This window comes from Lissotriton helveticus, chromosome 2_2 (genome assembly GCF_964261635.1).
Source record: "Lissotriton helveticus chromosome 2_2, aLisHel1.1, whole genome shotgun sequence".
Taxonomy (NCBI): domain Eukaryota; kingdom Metazoa; phylum Chordata; class Amphibia; order Caudata; family Salamandridae; genus Lissotriton; species Lissotriton helveticus.
The window spans coordinates 179,756,908-179,771,065 of record NC_136060.1 but is presented as its reverse complement, the minus strand read 5'-3'; the positions used below and the strand labels follow the sequence as shown (position 1 = coordinate 179,771,065).

The window sequence follows — 14,158 nt, the reverse complement described above, 5'->3', positions numbered from 1 at the left end:
TGGAGTGTAGGCTCTCTGAGCTCAGTGTTTTAAAACATATCTTTTAGGAAAGGAGTTTTTTTTTAATTGTGTGTTTGAAAATTCCACTTTTAGAAAATGGGTATTTTCTTGCTTTACCTTCCTGTGCCTCTGCCTGCCTGTGGATTCAGACTGACAGCTGGTTTGTTTATGCATTAATTCTAGGCAGTCACACAAGGAGAGTTGAGGTGGGCCCTGCATATCCTGATGGCACATCACCAGGGGGCTGGGTCTTCCTGAGCAAGAGTGGTGGGAGCTGTTGTCACTGACACCTGAATAGTGACGGGCCTGTCCTCTCACAATGCTGTCTTCACCCACCTGTAGTGTGTCTGGATCGAGGGCTGGGATTGAATGGGGATATTGTACACTTCTAAAGTTCCTCTGAAGTTACATCTACATCAAAGACACGTTGAGTATAAGTACAGGGGCTCTGACCCCATGATTTTAGAACACTTCTGGATCAAGAGTAGACTCTGCCAAGGAGAAGAGCCAAAGAGCTGAGAGGAGGAGTACTGCCCCTTTGCTATGTGTTGCTTTGCTGGGTTGGGCTGCAGTTGCCCCTTCTACTTTGGAGAGGAAAAGGACTGGACTTTGCTTTGTACCCGGCTTGTGAGGTTTCTCCAAGGGCTTGTGTGTGCGTGCCTCTTGTTAAGAAGTCTCAGGCACATCAAAGACTTCATCTGCAGCATCCCTGAACTCGACTGCTGGGAGTTCGGACCTGCCAAGTGGTGCCAATTTCAGTTCTGGGCCATTGGCGGTGCTCTGCTGCTCCTGAAATTGAAAAACCATGCTTCACTCTTCCAGCGCATGTTTTTCCAACTCTGCACCACTGTGCAGGAGAAATTTCCAAGCACCGCCACCGTGCAGCCATAGAAATCAACGCTGTGCCTGCCTGCTGCCAAAGAAACCGCAGCAGTCGGAGTTCAGCGCACTGTGTCTCCAAAGTACGAGACCACCACAGTGACTCCGACGCAGGCCCTGCTGTGCGGCTGAGAAGATCAACACATCGTTGGACAGCGTCGGAACAAGTCATAGCAGCGCCTGTTTGCCGTTGCCGCATCAACTTCCAGCTCGTCCGGATTGCCACACATCGCACATGTGTACCAAGTCTACATCGACGTTGGGCTTCAGTAAGGAACCGAGGCCTCTTGTCCAGAGAATCAAAGCATCACCTCCCCACCCAGTAAGAAACTGACGCATCACCTTCCCTGTGCAGTAATAAGAAACCGACGCATCTCCTCCCCTTGGAGCAAGGAACCACCATCATCTTCCCTGCATGTGAGGAACCGCCACACCGCTTTGCTTTCTGGCATCTCACCTCCCACGCCTATATTCATCTTGTGATTTTGACGCATCTCAGGTACTATGTACAAAAAGTGACACATTCATAGTTTTATAACGATTGAGCTGTTTTGAACCTTTTTACAGTGATATCTTGATTTATGTATGTAGGATTTTTGTCATTTTTGTCTTATTTTGATTAGATCAAAAACTGCTATTTTTCTAAACTGGTGTGGTGTAATTTTGTGGTGTTTTTGCTGTGTTACTGTACGTTTTCACAAATGCTTTACACCTTGCCTCTGTAGTTTAGCCTGACTGCTCTGTGCCAAGTTACTAGATGGTGAGCACAGACAAATATAGGTGGGTACTTTACTCATCCTGAGTAGAGTGAGGGTTCCTGCTTGTACAAGGTGCAAACCAACTGACAGCCAGAACCCCTATTTCTAACACAGATGTTTGGGGAAAAATGCAGGATTTAAAAAAATATATTTAAGGCTGATATTTGAGAGATAAATAATGTGGTGTTGGGAAGACCTAGTACTAATAATATTACCTTAATGCCAGGGACACTGAAGCTATGGCTGTCATGCATTACCCATCTAGAGGCATTTGAAATTGCCAACGCCTTTTTACATTAGTATGGCAACTCTGTCTCGTGCACTGAGGTGATGACTACTAACAATCTTGCATATGGTGGCCACTAATGTAATCTTGCCCGATGTGGTCATTATTAGAACAATAGTAACATTAGTAGCATTGGATAAATGTCATTAAACATAAGTAACTGACATTACAGAAAAGGTTGAAGACCCTTGCCTTAGCGCAAATAACATTTGCATTGGGTGTCAAGTGGTTATAGTGCCTGATTTACACTCTTATGTTGACAAATTGGAAATAAGATGTGTAGAGGTTAATTGCTTGATGCAGTTTATCTGAAAATGGGAATGATATTGGGCATCTATCTGAATTGGTAAATACATTGCAATGTTTCGGTTTACCTCAGGAAATACTAGTTGCAGTGTACAGGACGGGAGGGCAACTGGATGATGTGAAGGTGGGGAGAGGATCGCAGACTGGTTAGTTGGACAAGTACATAATATTTACATTGGTCACAGTAGGCCAACAAATAATGTTTTTGATGGTATGTTTGCTGAATATGTCATGCAAAATCAATATTATTTCATGCTATTATTGTCAGTGATGTGATGTACCTGCATTTAAAATAATAAAAACATAAAAAAATTAAGTGTGTAGTTTTTTTTGCACTGACCCAAGTGCCTCACCACTTTATTTTGTTTATACATGCGTAATTATCACTCATCAAATATTGGTGTCAAGTGTGTGAGCGAAACTGAAGCAAGCAAAATTTGCACTCAGCTACTAGTTGGCACTAGTGAAAAAATAGGCACAAATAGAGTTTGCAGCGATTTTAGCATTACCACATGTCCCCGTCATATGCAGACTTTATTTGCCCCAGTCGTATGAAATCTGACAAACTTGTATGGACACCGACTTCCGCCTCTTATGCTTTGTGATTTAAGTAGCCAAATTACTACATAGAAGTGCACGCTCTCTATGTGTGGTTATGCTCGTTCATCATCAGAGAAGATCCATATGCCTTAAATTCACTAATTCATGTGGAATTTCTAGGAAGATATTGTTGCCTTTACTCACATACAATGAAACATTACAGGTATGTGGTGGACAGAAGTAGGGCCAATACTGACGTTTTACAGGTGTGAAATTGGTTTTACTGACATCCCTAAAGCCGATGCTTGGCTATTTATGTTACATTGCTATAAAACTTGTAGATTGTGTACTTCTACCAAAAGCAATGGGACCGAGGCTGGACTGTGTACTTCGTCCATTTTCAATGGAACAGAGGTTGGAATATGTATTTCTGGCTCGGTTCATGGGACTGCGTACTTCTTTCTACCACTGCCAATGAGACCGACTTGGAAAGTGTACCATGTGTGCTTTCTGTGTGTTTAGGCGCCAATAAGGAGGAGGAACCGAAGAGACCTTGCCACATAGCTTAGGCAAGATCAGCTACTTCAAAAGGCCTATCCAGCAAGCATGTGACCTTGTATGCGCTTCAGTGTCAAGGTCAAGAGCTGCCGCTCAAGTCAGGCTGACTAACGTGGTACAAAGCCAACCGCACCCCCGCAGCTCATACAAAAACTTCAATTATCTGCAACACAGTGCAGACTGCAAAAGTGGAAACGTTGACAGAGGTACAGCCACCGTGTGACAGGCTGCTGTGTCATGCTTTGTCTTTAGCCTGCTCTCTCCCAGGCCCCCTCGCTCCGCCCGTCCAACCCACTCTTTCAATGTGTTCACAGGATCGCTTCCACTACTTCAACCGTTGTCACGGTGTGCACTTTCTAATCTTCTGTCTCACTGTGTGCACTTTTTAAGCCACTGTCTCACCTCAGAACCCTCTTCACCTTTTTACGGCTGCTTCCATCGTTCTTCAGAACACTTTTCCCGTGTTGCCTGCCACACCACCTCACGCAGCCTCTGTTGTCCTGCCATCCTGTTTCAGAATACCTGCCCTGTCATTTCCCCCCGACTTGCATCTCTGCTTTGCATGCTCTGTGTCCCAATCTGCACTCTATTCTCTGTGTCCCTATCTGCACTCTATTCTCTCTCCTCTCCCTATCCACCCGCCCCTCTCTATTTCTACTTATCATTTCCTTCCTCCTTCTCTCACAGCCGGACTCTCCTCCCACAGCCACCTTGGCACTGGAATGCCCTTCAAACACACGGTTCACCGCGTTTCGTAAATGTTTTACGAGGCACCAAACAACTTTTTGTTCCACCCTCAGTGCAAACAGTGTTTGAGAGAAGCTGTTCACAAAACTATACGCTGGAAGTCCAGGTCGAAGAGACGAATTGTGTTTTTTCTCACCAAATCTTTCTAGACAAAAATACATTCAATAAAAGCAGTCAAAAGATTAAGTAAAAAACTATCTTAGAACTTTATACATAATTTGAAAAAAAACGATAAGGAAGCGTTTCAGCAGCGCCCATTCGCCGCGCCTCCCTTGCTCCACTTTACACAAGGTGTGTCTAACCGAAAAAAAACTGCTCTTGGATACAGTTCACGAAGCCTGCAAGTTTCCAACCGTCCTTTCACCCAACACGCCCTAAATACAATCTCTAAACATGTGCGGGGACTGCAAACACCAGCAAAGCTTTAAAAAAGTCATGAAAAGCAACAAAGTAACCAAATCCCAGCGTCTGCAGCAGGGGCGCTGCACCTGTCTCCCTGCGGGCGGCACCTGTGCAACCACCGGGCGGCGGACTGCCTGCTGTTTCCGTCTCTCGGTAACACATTCCCAGACGCGGACCTGGATCCGCGAGGCTCCGGGGGCCACGCAGGGGGCGCGCGCGCGATGGACGTACCTGGCACCGGTGTCTCCCGCCTGGCGGCTCGCGCAGCTCTCAAGGGCACCGAGGACTCGCCGTGCGCGCGCCGGGCCTGCAGAGCGGAGGTGCGGCCGCGTCACTGCGCCGTACCCCAAACACCGACTGGTAATCTCTGCGAAGAAACGGCTTTATCTCGGCTCGGGGCGAGGACTGTAAACAGCTCTGCACGCATTATTAAAAGGGGATGAAATTTAGCAACAAAACAGGCTGGAAAGGGAGGGAAAGTGCACGCCAGAGCGGAACCGGCGTTGTCTGAATGAATTTTGAGTCATGTGGAGGGATGGTGCTGGCCGGGAACCGGTAGTCACGCGTGCTGAGGAGACAGACGTACCTGCAGAGCTGCATTCCAGCTCGGAATGCGGTTTCAGGCGGCTGCCCCGGGGCGTGCGCAGGTGGAGGCAGCGCTGCCCACGGGGAACCTGCAGGGGGCTGCTGCCTGCCACGGCGCCCGCGTGACTGACAGCTCTACAGGTGCATTCATTAGTTTCACACTGCAGGTGAACGGCAAAAACGAAACTACAAGTGGATAAAAATAGGACTGGGATAGAGCCCGTGTGGGTATTCTGTCGTTTGACGGAATGCATCCGCACCTGCAAATCTGAATATTATCAACGGCATTTACATGGCGGATGTCTTCACAAACTTGTCAGTCAGATACGACATCAGTCTATTTCTTTCCACGTCTCTCCGGCCTTTACCCTGTGAAAGCGATGCTTCTAGCCCCTCCCACAGTCACCAGCAAGGAAGTGTAGGACGTGGAGTTTCAACATGTGGCTTTAGAATTGTGTCGTGTGCTTGGAGTGGTATGTGAAATAAATTCCCTCCCATTGGTACAGCACTCTTACGTGATCTGGATCTTGTGATAGGTGCCACAGCCTCAGAGGTAAAACGCCCTCGTGTGGTTTGAGGGGTGTGACAGGAGCTGGAGTGGTGTCTGAAATTTCCTAATTTTGTTCACGCTCTCGCACCCCTGAGTAGGCCTCAGGGAGGGGAGTTGCTGTGTCCGATAAGTGCATATCTGTGCGCATTAGCTGATACACAGAGGCGTAGCCTCAGGTGCAGTGGTACCAGGGGCCAAAAGTGTGAGGAACCCGTTGCACCCCAATTATAGCTATTTTCTACTACCATAAAAGAGGTTGGAGGCCTATTTTCCTTGCTTGCATTTTGGCTCATGGTGTCCTTCTTGCACCATAATATTGATTACTGTTTTTGCCAAACACACATCATACTGAACAGCTATGCAGCTTGAATAGCAGGTGTTTTTATTGGAGCACGAATTCTCATCAGTTATTATCCTCAGAAGGATGAACGGATAAGTTGGCCATGCATGAACAAAAACCTCTGTTCTGCGGCCCTCTGCCGACTTAATCTTAAACGATTTACAGCAAGGGGTGGTGATGGACAGAGTCTCTGAATTAAGCAGAGTACTCTCACCCAGTCAAAAGATCAGGGCTAGATCCAACACCGTTTTTTAGCTCATTGCACCATCCCAGTTTCAGAACCTGGCTGTATGCAAATTAGTCTGTCCCTGGCCCAGTGCATCATGGGAACAGGGCAGACCAGACTACAAAAGCCAATTCTTACACTGGGAAGGAAACAAGCTTCCGGGGACCGGTTTCTGGCATTACAGCCGTCTTCGGCCCGGCTTGCTTGAATCCTGATGGTGCAATGAGCAAGGGACTCACATCTGAGTATACCCTTCCACGCTTAGGGTGGACAAAATTATTTACAGCAAGGGGTGGTGATGGACAGAGTCTCTGAATTAAGCAGAGTACTCTCACCCAGTCAAAAGATCAGGGCTAGATCCAACACCGTTTTTTAGCTCATTGCACCATCCCAGTTTCAGAACCTGGCTGTATGCAAATTAGTCTGTCCCTGGCCCAGTGCATCATGGGAACAGGGCAGACCAGACTACAAAAGCCAATTCTTACACTGGGAAGGAAACAAGCTTCCGGGGACCGGTTTCTGGCATTACAGCCGTCTTCGGCCCGGCTTGCTTGAATCCTGATGGTGCAATGAGCAAGGGACTCACATCTGAGTATACCCTTCCACGCTTAGGGTGGACAAAATTATTTACAGCAAGGGGTGGTGATGGACAGAGTCTCTGAATTAAGCAGAGTACTCTCACCCAGTCAAAAGATCAGGGCTAGATCCAACACCGTTTTTTAGCTCATTGCACCATCCCAGTTTCAGAACCTGGCTGTATGCAAATTAGTCTGTCCCTGGCCCAGTGCATCATGGGAACAGGGCAGACCAGACTACAAAAGCCAATTCTTACACTGGGAAGGAAACAAGCTTCCGGGGACCGGTTTCTGGCATTACAGCCGTCTTCGGCCCGGCTTGCTTGAATCCTGATGGTGCAATGAGCAAGGGACTCACATCTGAGTATACCCTTCCACGCTTAGGGTGGACAAAATTATTTACAGCAAGGGGTGGTGATGGACAGAGTCTCTGAATTAAGCAGAGTACTCTCACCCAGTCAAAAGATCAGGGCTAGATCCAACACCGTTTTTTAGCTCATTGCACCATCCCAGTTTCAGAACCTGGCTGTATGCAAATTAGTCTGTCCCTGGCCCAGTGCATCATGGGAACAGGGCAGACCAGACTACAAAAGCCAATTCTTACACTGGGAAGGAAACAAGCTTCCGGGGACCGGTTTCTGGCATTACAGCCGTCTTCGGCCCGGCTTGCTTGAATCCTGATGGTGCAATGAGCAAGGGACTCACATCTGAGTATACCCTTCCACGCTTAGGGTGGACAAAATTATTTACAGCAAGGGGTGGTGATGGACAGAGTCTCTGAATTAAGCAGAGTACTCTCACCCAGTCAAAAGATCAGGGCTAGATCCAACACCGTTTTTTAGCTCATTGCACCATCCCAGTTTCAGAACCTGGCTGTATGCAAATTAGTCTGTCCCTGGCCCAGTGCATCATGGGAACAGGGCAGACCAGACTACAAAAGCCAATTCTTACACTGGGAAGGAAACAAGCTTCCAGGGACTGGTTTCTGGCATTACAGCCGTCTTCGGCCCGGCTTGCTTGAATCCTGATGGTGCAATGAGCAAGGGACTCACATCTGAGTATACCCTTCCACGCTTAGGGTGGACAAAATTATTTACAGCAAGGGGTGGTGATGGACAGAGTCTCTGAATTAAGCAGAGTACTCTCACCCAGTCAAAAGATCAGGGCTAGATCCAACACCGTTTTTTAGCTCATTGCACCATCCCAGTTTCAGAACCTGGCTGTATGCAAATTAGTCTGTCCCTGGCCCAGTGCATCATGGGAACAGGGCAGACCAGACTACAAAAGCCAATTCTTACACTGGGAAGGAAACAAGCTTCCGGGGACCGGTTTCTGGCATTACAGCCGTCTTCGGCCCGGCTTGCTTGAATCCTGATGGTGCAATGAGCAAGGGACTCACATCTGAGTATACCCTTCCACGCTTAGGGTGGACAAAATTATTTACAGCAAGGGGTGGTGATGGACAGAGTCTCTGAATTAAGCAGAGTACTCTCACCCAGTCAAAAGATCAGGGCTAGATCCTTTCTGGTGAAGAATTGGCTTGGTAGTTTGGTCTGCCCTGTTCCCATGATGCACTGGGCCAGGGACAGACTAATTTGCATATAGCCAGGTTCTGAGCTGGGATGGGGCAGTGAGATAAATAACGGTGATGGATCAAGCCCTGATCTTTGGACTGGGTAAGAGTGGTCTGCTTAATTCAGACACTCTGTTCATCACCACCCCCTTTTCTGTATCGTTTCTGGCCACTATAGGTGTGGCAGGGTATACTCAGACATGAGTCCCTTTCTCACTGCTCCATCAGGATTCAAGCAAGCCGGGCCGAAGAGGCTGAAATTCCAGAAACCGGTCCCCGGTAGCTTGTCTCCTTTCTGGTGAAGAATTGGCTTGGTAGTTTGGTCTGCCCTGTTCCCATGATGCACTGGGCCAGGGACAGACTAATTTGCATATAGCCAGGTTCTGAGCTGGGATGGGGCAGTGAGATAAATAACGGTGATGGATCAAGCCCTGATCTTTGGACTGGGTAAGAGTGGTCTGCTTAATTCAGACACTCTGTTCATCACCACCCCCTTTTCTGTATCGTTTCTGGCCACTATAGGTGTGGCAGGGTATACTCAGACATGAGTCCCTTTCTCACTGCTCCATCAGGATTCAAGCAAGCCGGGCCGAAGAGGCTGAAATGCCAGAAACCGGTCCCCGGTAGCTTGTCTCCTTTCTGGTGAAGAATTGGCTTGGTAGTTTGGTCTGCCCTGTTCCCATGATGCACTGGGCCAGGGACAGACTAATTTGCATATAGCCAGGTTCTGAGCTGGGATGGGGCAGTGAGATAAATAACGGTGATGGATCAAGCCCTGATCTTTGGACTGGGTAAGAGTGGTCTGCTTAATTCAGACACTCTGTTCATCACCACCCCCTTTTCTGTATCGACTTAATCTTAAACGAGCAGATAGTGGGCTCTTTTATTTTGATAGCAGACATACCTAAACATGTTATGAAACATTTTGACGTGATGATTCAGAAACTATTCTTAAAAGCCACTGTTCGTGGGCAAAACTAAATGTAAACAGAAACCTGAACGTGCCGAATTTCAACACCTGTATTTCACTAAAAAGTCTACCGACACATTCTTTTCAAGCATTCTACTCTGGCTTTTTAATGGACTTTACTAATTTTGGGCACACAGTTTGTCTCCTTAAAATGTACGCTTTACTGGTAACTGATTATCAAGTCAGTTTGCCAATAGTTGCATGATATGGCCAAGCAAGCTTCAATCAAAGTGATTATGATGCAGTACGTGTCGAAATCAGACATTATTTCGGTAAATAGCCTCATAAGATCATTGTTTACAGAACACATTGCAAACTGCCCAAATTCCTTTCCAGACTACACATCAAATGGAAGAATGTACCCGAGCAAAGAGGGTCAACGAGGGCCCCAGCACCACATCATGCTTTTGATGTGTTACCTCATTACTCAGGGTCGCATCCCAGTCCGTCGGTATTTTGCACACCATGACGCCTCAGTTTGTACCCAGCCATATGCAAATCAGTCTTGACTCTGCTCCAGTGGGGACAGTCCAGCCGGAGCTACCAGGCTAGGTCCTCCCTGAACTGGAACAGTTGCCACCAATACTTGTTGCACTTAGAGCGACACAGTAAAGGATACAAAAAAGTGATGGATGGAATGCTTGAACTAATCACAGCCACTGGAAATTACTCAGGGGCGTGTCACAGTCCATCGTTATTTTGCACGCTTTAACACCTCAGTTTGCACCCATGGACACTCTGTCACTAAAGCCAAGCCATACCTGGCTGATGAGCCCTAACTAGGGTGAAACCGGTCCTGGGTTGCTTGTGTTTCGGTTCAGGGAGGACCTGGCCTGGCAGTTCAGGCTGAACTGTTCCCATTGGAGCAGGGTCAAGACTGACTTGCATATCGCTGGGTCCAAACTGGGGTGACGTGGTGTGCAATATAATATTGGACTGCAATGCTGTGTGAGTGATTACCAGTGGCTGAGGTTAATTCAAGCATTCCATCCATCACTTTTTGCATACTTTAGTGTGTCACCCTGAATCAGACAGTCATGCCCAGATGTGGGTCCTATGCAAATAGTCACTGGCATCAGGCTATATCTGGGTGATGAGTCCTAACAAGGGTGAAACCTGTCCTGGGTTGCTTGTGTTCCGATTTAGGGAGGACCTGGTCTTGCAGTTCGGGCTGGTCTGTTCCCACGAGAGGCAGGTCAAGATTAATTTGTATATAGTCCAACTGAGGTGGCAGGGTCTGCAAATTAACAATGAACTGGGATGCGGCCCAAGTGATTACCAGTGGCTGAGATTAATTTAAGCATTTCTTCCATCATTTTTGTATATTTTTTTTGTGTCACCCTAAGTAAGACAGGCATGCCCAGATGTGGGTCCTATGCACACTGTCACTGGAACTAAGCTGTATCTTGGTGAAGAGCCCTAACTAGGGTGAAATCTGTCCTGGGTTGCTTGTGTTCTGGTTTAGGGAAGACCTGGCCTTGCAGTTTGGGCTGGTATGTTACCACTGGAGCAGGGTCAAGATTGATTTGTGTATAGTCCAACTGAAGTTGCATGGTGTGCAAATTAACAATAGACCGGGATGCGGCCCAAGTGATTACCAGTGGTTGAGATTAATTAAATAATTTCTTCCATCACTTTTGGTATGCTTTCACAACTAGCAAAATTAACTTTTTCCTTCCAAGCTACACAGCAGTTCCTAAATTATTTAAACACATAATTAGACCTCCCTAAAAGAAACCTAAGGGATACTTTCAAAGAATGTGAAACTACCACTGGACCTCAAGGCAAACTTGCCAAATTCCTTGAAGGAGAAGTTACTATTCAACTGTGAGAATTTATTCAGCAGAACCTCATCCTGAATGCTGCTCATCTGTAAGGAGGTAGACGTTTACGAGCTACAAAATCAGATCTGGCAAATATCAGAATACTTCATCATTACAGTTGACGAAGGTCAGCAAGCAGCCTTGATTATCCTGGACCTTTTCTCAGTCTATATCACCATGGACCATACCATCCTGTTTGGTGGACTTAAGGAGTGTGTGCTAGTATGGGTTAAACCATTTCTTCAAAACTGGAGTGAACAAATACAAACAGGATTAATTTGAGTGCCATACAAAGTTTCACATGGCCCTTCCTTCTCTTACATATTCTTTAATATCTGCATGCTTCTGTTGGCTCAAGTACTATATTAAAACAAGATGCACTTCTAGGTGTTGGTCTCCCTGGGCGAAGCTGCGTTTAACGCTTGCCAGGTGAGACAGAAGCACAGGGAACTTTGATTAGGAAATCATTGGTGGCACTATTTTTACAGGGAAAACTGACTGTTTGGGGGGCTGTTTGTTTGTTTTTTAATTGCCGCATTGTTCCAGACCTGGTCTGGCCTGAGGGGAGACTCACTTCCGGTTTCCCAGTTTGCAGGTTAGCAGGCTAGTCGCCACAGAAGGCAGACTATTTAGCACGCTCGATGCTGCGTGCACGCCTCCAGCGCGCCAAAGGCAAGCCCGTCTGCGCCCGTCCGCGCTCTGGCCTGGTAGGTGGACTACACTATTCTAGTAGGGTTTTACACAAACTCAACCCTGGTAGCAGGCTCCCACAGTGTACCAGGCTGTCTTTAGATAGTTGCATCGACTACACAAAGGGCTCTCACTGCAGCTGCTGTCAGTTGCCCCTTCCAACCATTCTCAACCAGCCGATCAGTAATTGTAAGAGCCTTCCGGAAAATCTAATCATAAAGGAACATGGCACTTGGGGTTCGCTGAATTGTATAATGCTTAATGCTAGATCATTAGTGAAACATAGCCTGGAATGTGCGCTCCTATTGGTGGAGCATAAGATCAAACTGGCTTTTATCACTGAGACCTAGACGGATAGTGGTTCTGGGCCTGATGTGGTGAAAGCAACGCCCAAACAGTCAGAAACACAAGAGGGTCCCTGAATGAACTATACTAGGAGGAGGGGGCAGGGAAAAACTATAATCAAAAACGGCAAACCTCCCCTAGAACATAATATACATATATGGGTGTTAACTCCAATTCTTTTCAAATATCAGCATTGTCCCACACAGAGTAAATTTATTTGAAAAGCATATCTTTATTTATTATTTTTTTATCATTAATAGATGAAAAAATACAGTCAAAACATAGAAATATATACAGTCTATTTACATCACTATACATATATAATACAGCCCTCACACAATCTCAGAACAACCAACATCCTCACACACATCCACACCGTCAAAAGTTACAACACTAAACACTATTCAAAAAAACAGAAAATACAATAAACATTCAAACAATTTTCCATGATATAAATACAGAAAAATACACACAAAAGAAGCGCCCTCAGTATTCTTTTGCCATACACTGGATTGGCCAAATAAGAAGGGGAGAGGGCTTGCCATTATCCATCATGAAACACTCTCCCTTAAGTCTGCCACAGCCTCCAACGTGGCGTGTGAGGCCCTATCTTTTGACATTTATTCTCGCTCGCATAGACCCTTTAAAGGGTTGCTTATATACCATCCCCAAGGGCCTAAAGGTTGTTTTCTGGAGTCCCTGGGTACTCTACTGGAAGAAGGACTGTGTTTAGATCCTTCTCGGTGTTGGGGGATTTTAATTTCCCGCAATTTTGGCAATGTAAAAATAATTATGGTATATTTGGAACCATTTTTAATTGGGAGTGCTTGCAGCTTGGAATAAAACTGGACGGCCAGCAAGCATTACCAGGTTTTAATAAGTGAGAACTATTTTTCTGGTTTTCACTGGGGTTCTTTGAGCACACACATATACTTTTAATAGTGGGCACATTGGTTGTGTGTTTACTATTTCTTCACTATACTATTATTGTTTGAAAAGGGAACACATTCTTTTTCTTTTCTACACACAACAAAGAGAGAGCGGCAAATTATGAGAAGTGGATAAACTGGCAATCATCAGCCAGCAACCCCCTCGGGTGCAGCTACGGTGAGGTACTCTCTCTTTGTTCACTATATTTTTCACTAGTGAAATTAGACCTGCTATGACCTTTTTTCAGAAGAAGTGCACCGTGACCAATCATAGTAGTGTCAATTAACACACTAGGGGGATTAAGAGAAGATTTATAAAATCCTGTGATTGTGTTGGTTAAGATAGGTGTAATCAAGGTGAGGCCCTCGATTGTTGTTATTTGCTTGAGTGGGGGGCGGCCTCACATATTTCCCCCTGCAACTCCTATTGAATGGTTGGATTTCAATTTCCCCCTTGAAAATTCCAATGATGCTGAGACATCAAGGCTGAACCAAATCATGGGCGCCAGAGGTCTGATACAAAAGGTGAATGGGCCAACTCATGATAAGGGGCATACTTTAGACGGTATATTTTCCAACAGTAGGGACATAGATGAGATCTCTGTCCTTGCGATCATATGGTCGGATCACTGTATGATTAAGTTTGCTCTTAAGTGCTCCTTGGCCCATTCTTCAGGTCAGATACAATCTAAAGAGATCAGAACTAGATCTTGGGGAAAGTTGGATGTGGAGAGACTGGGAATTGTGCTGGAAAACTCCATGTACCACCTCCCGCTGGATGTTGCGGAGGCCACCACCACCTATAATAAGTGGCTTTTGGATGCCTGTGATCAACTTGTTCCCCTTAAAAAATGGATTCCCAAATGGGTGTCTCCAGCCGCTCCCTGGTACTCGGAGGAGCTCGGGGCCAAGAAATTGGTCTGTAAACGTGCAGAGAGGATTTGGCGGAAATTCTGTGACAATGCAGAGAGGGAGAACTATAAAACTTGTATCTCCAGTTACAAGCAAACACTTTTGGGAGCTAAAAGAGAGTACTTCTCATCACAAATTTCTATGGCTGAGTCCAATTCCAAAGA

At 46.2% G+C, this 14,158-nt stretch overlaps 1 protein-coding gene across 17 annotated transcripts in view; it reads right to left on the bottom strand.

Annotated features, from left to right (window-relative positions):
* The window catches only part of RBM47 (RNA binding motif protein 47), a 405,432-nt gene that overhangs the window by 184,166 nt on the left and 207,108 nt on the right, over positions 1-14,158 (bottom strand). For 3 of the 17 annotated variants that reach the window (XM_078678282.1, XM_078678293.1, XM_078678303.1), the window contains exon 1: positions 5,063-5,341. The exons of 3 other annotated variants lie outside the window; for them this stretch is intronic. The gene's annotated coding sequence lies outside the window, so the exon portion shown is untranslated. Of the gene's footprint in view, positions 1-3,729; positions 3,959-4,707; positions 5,342-14,158 lie in introns of those variants that run through there. 11 more of the 17 variants (XM_078678280.1, XM_078678292.1, XM_078678301.1 and 8 more) reach the window with 8 other exon arrangements.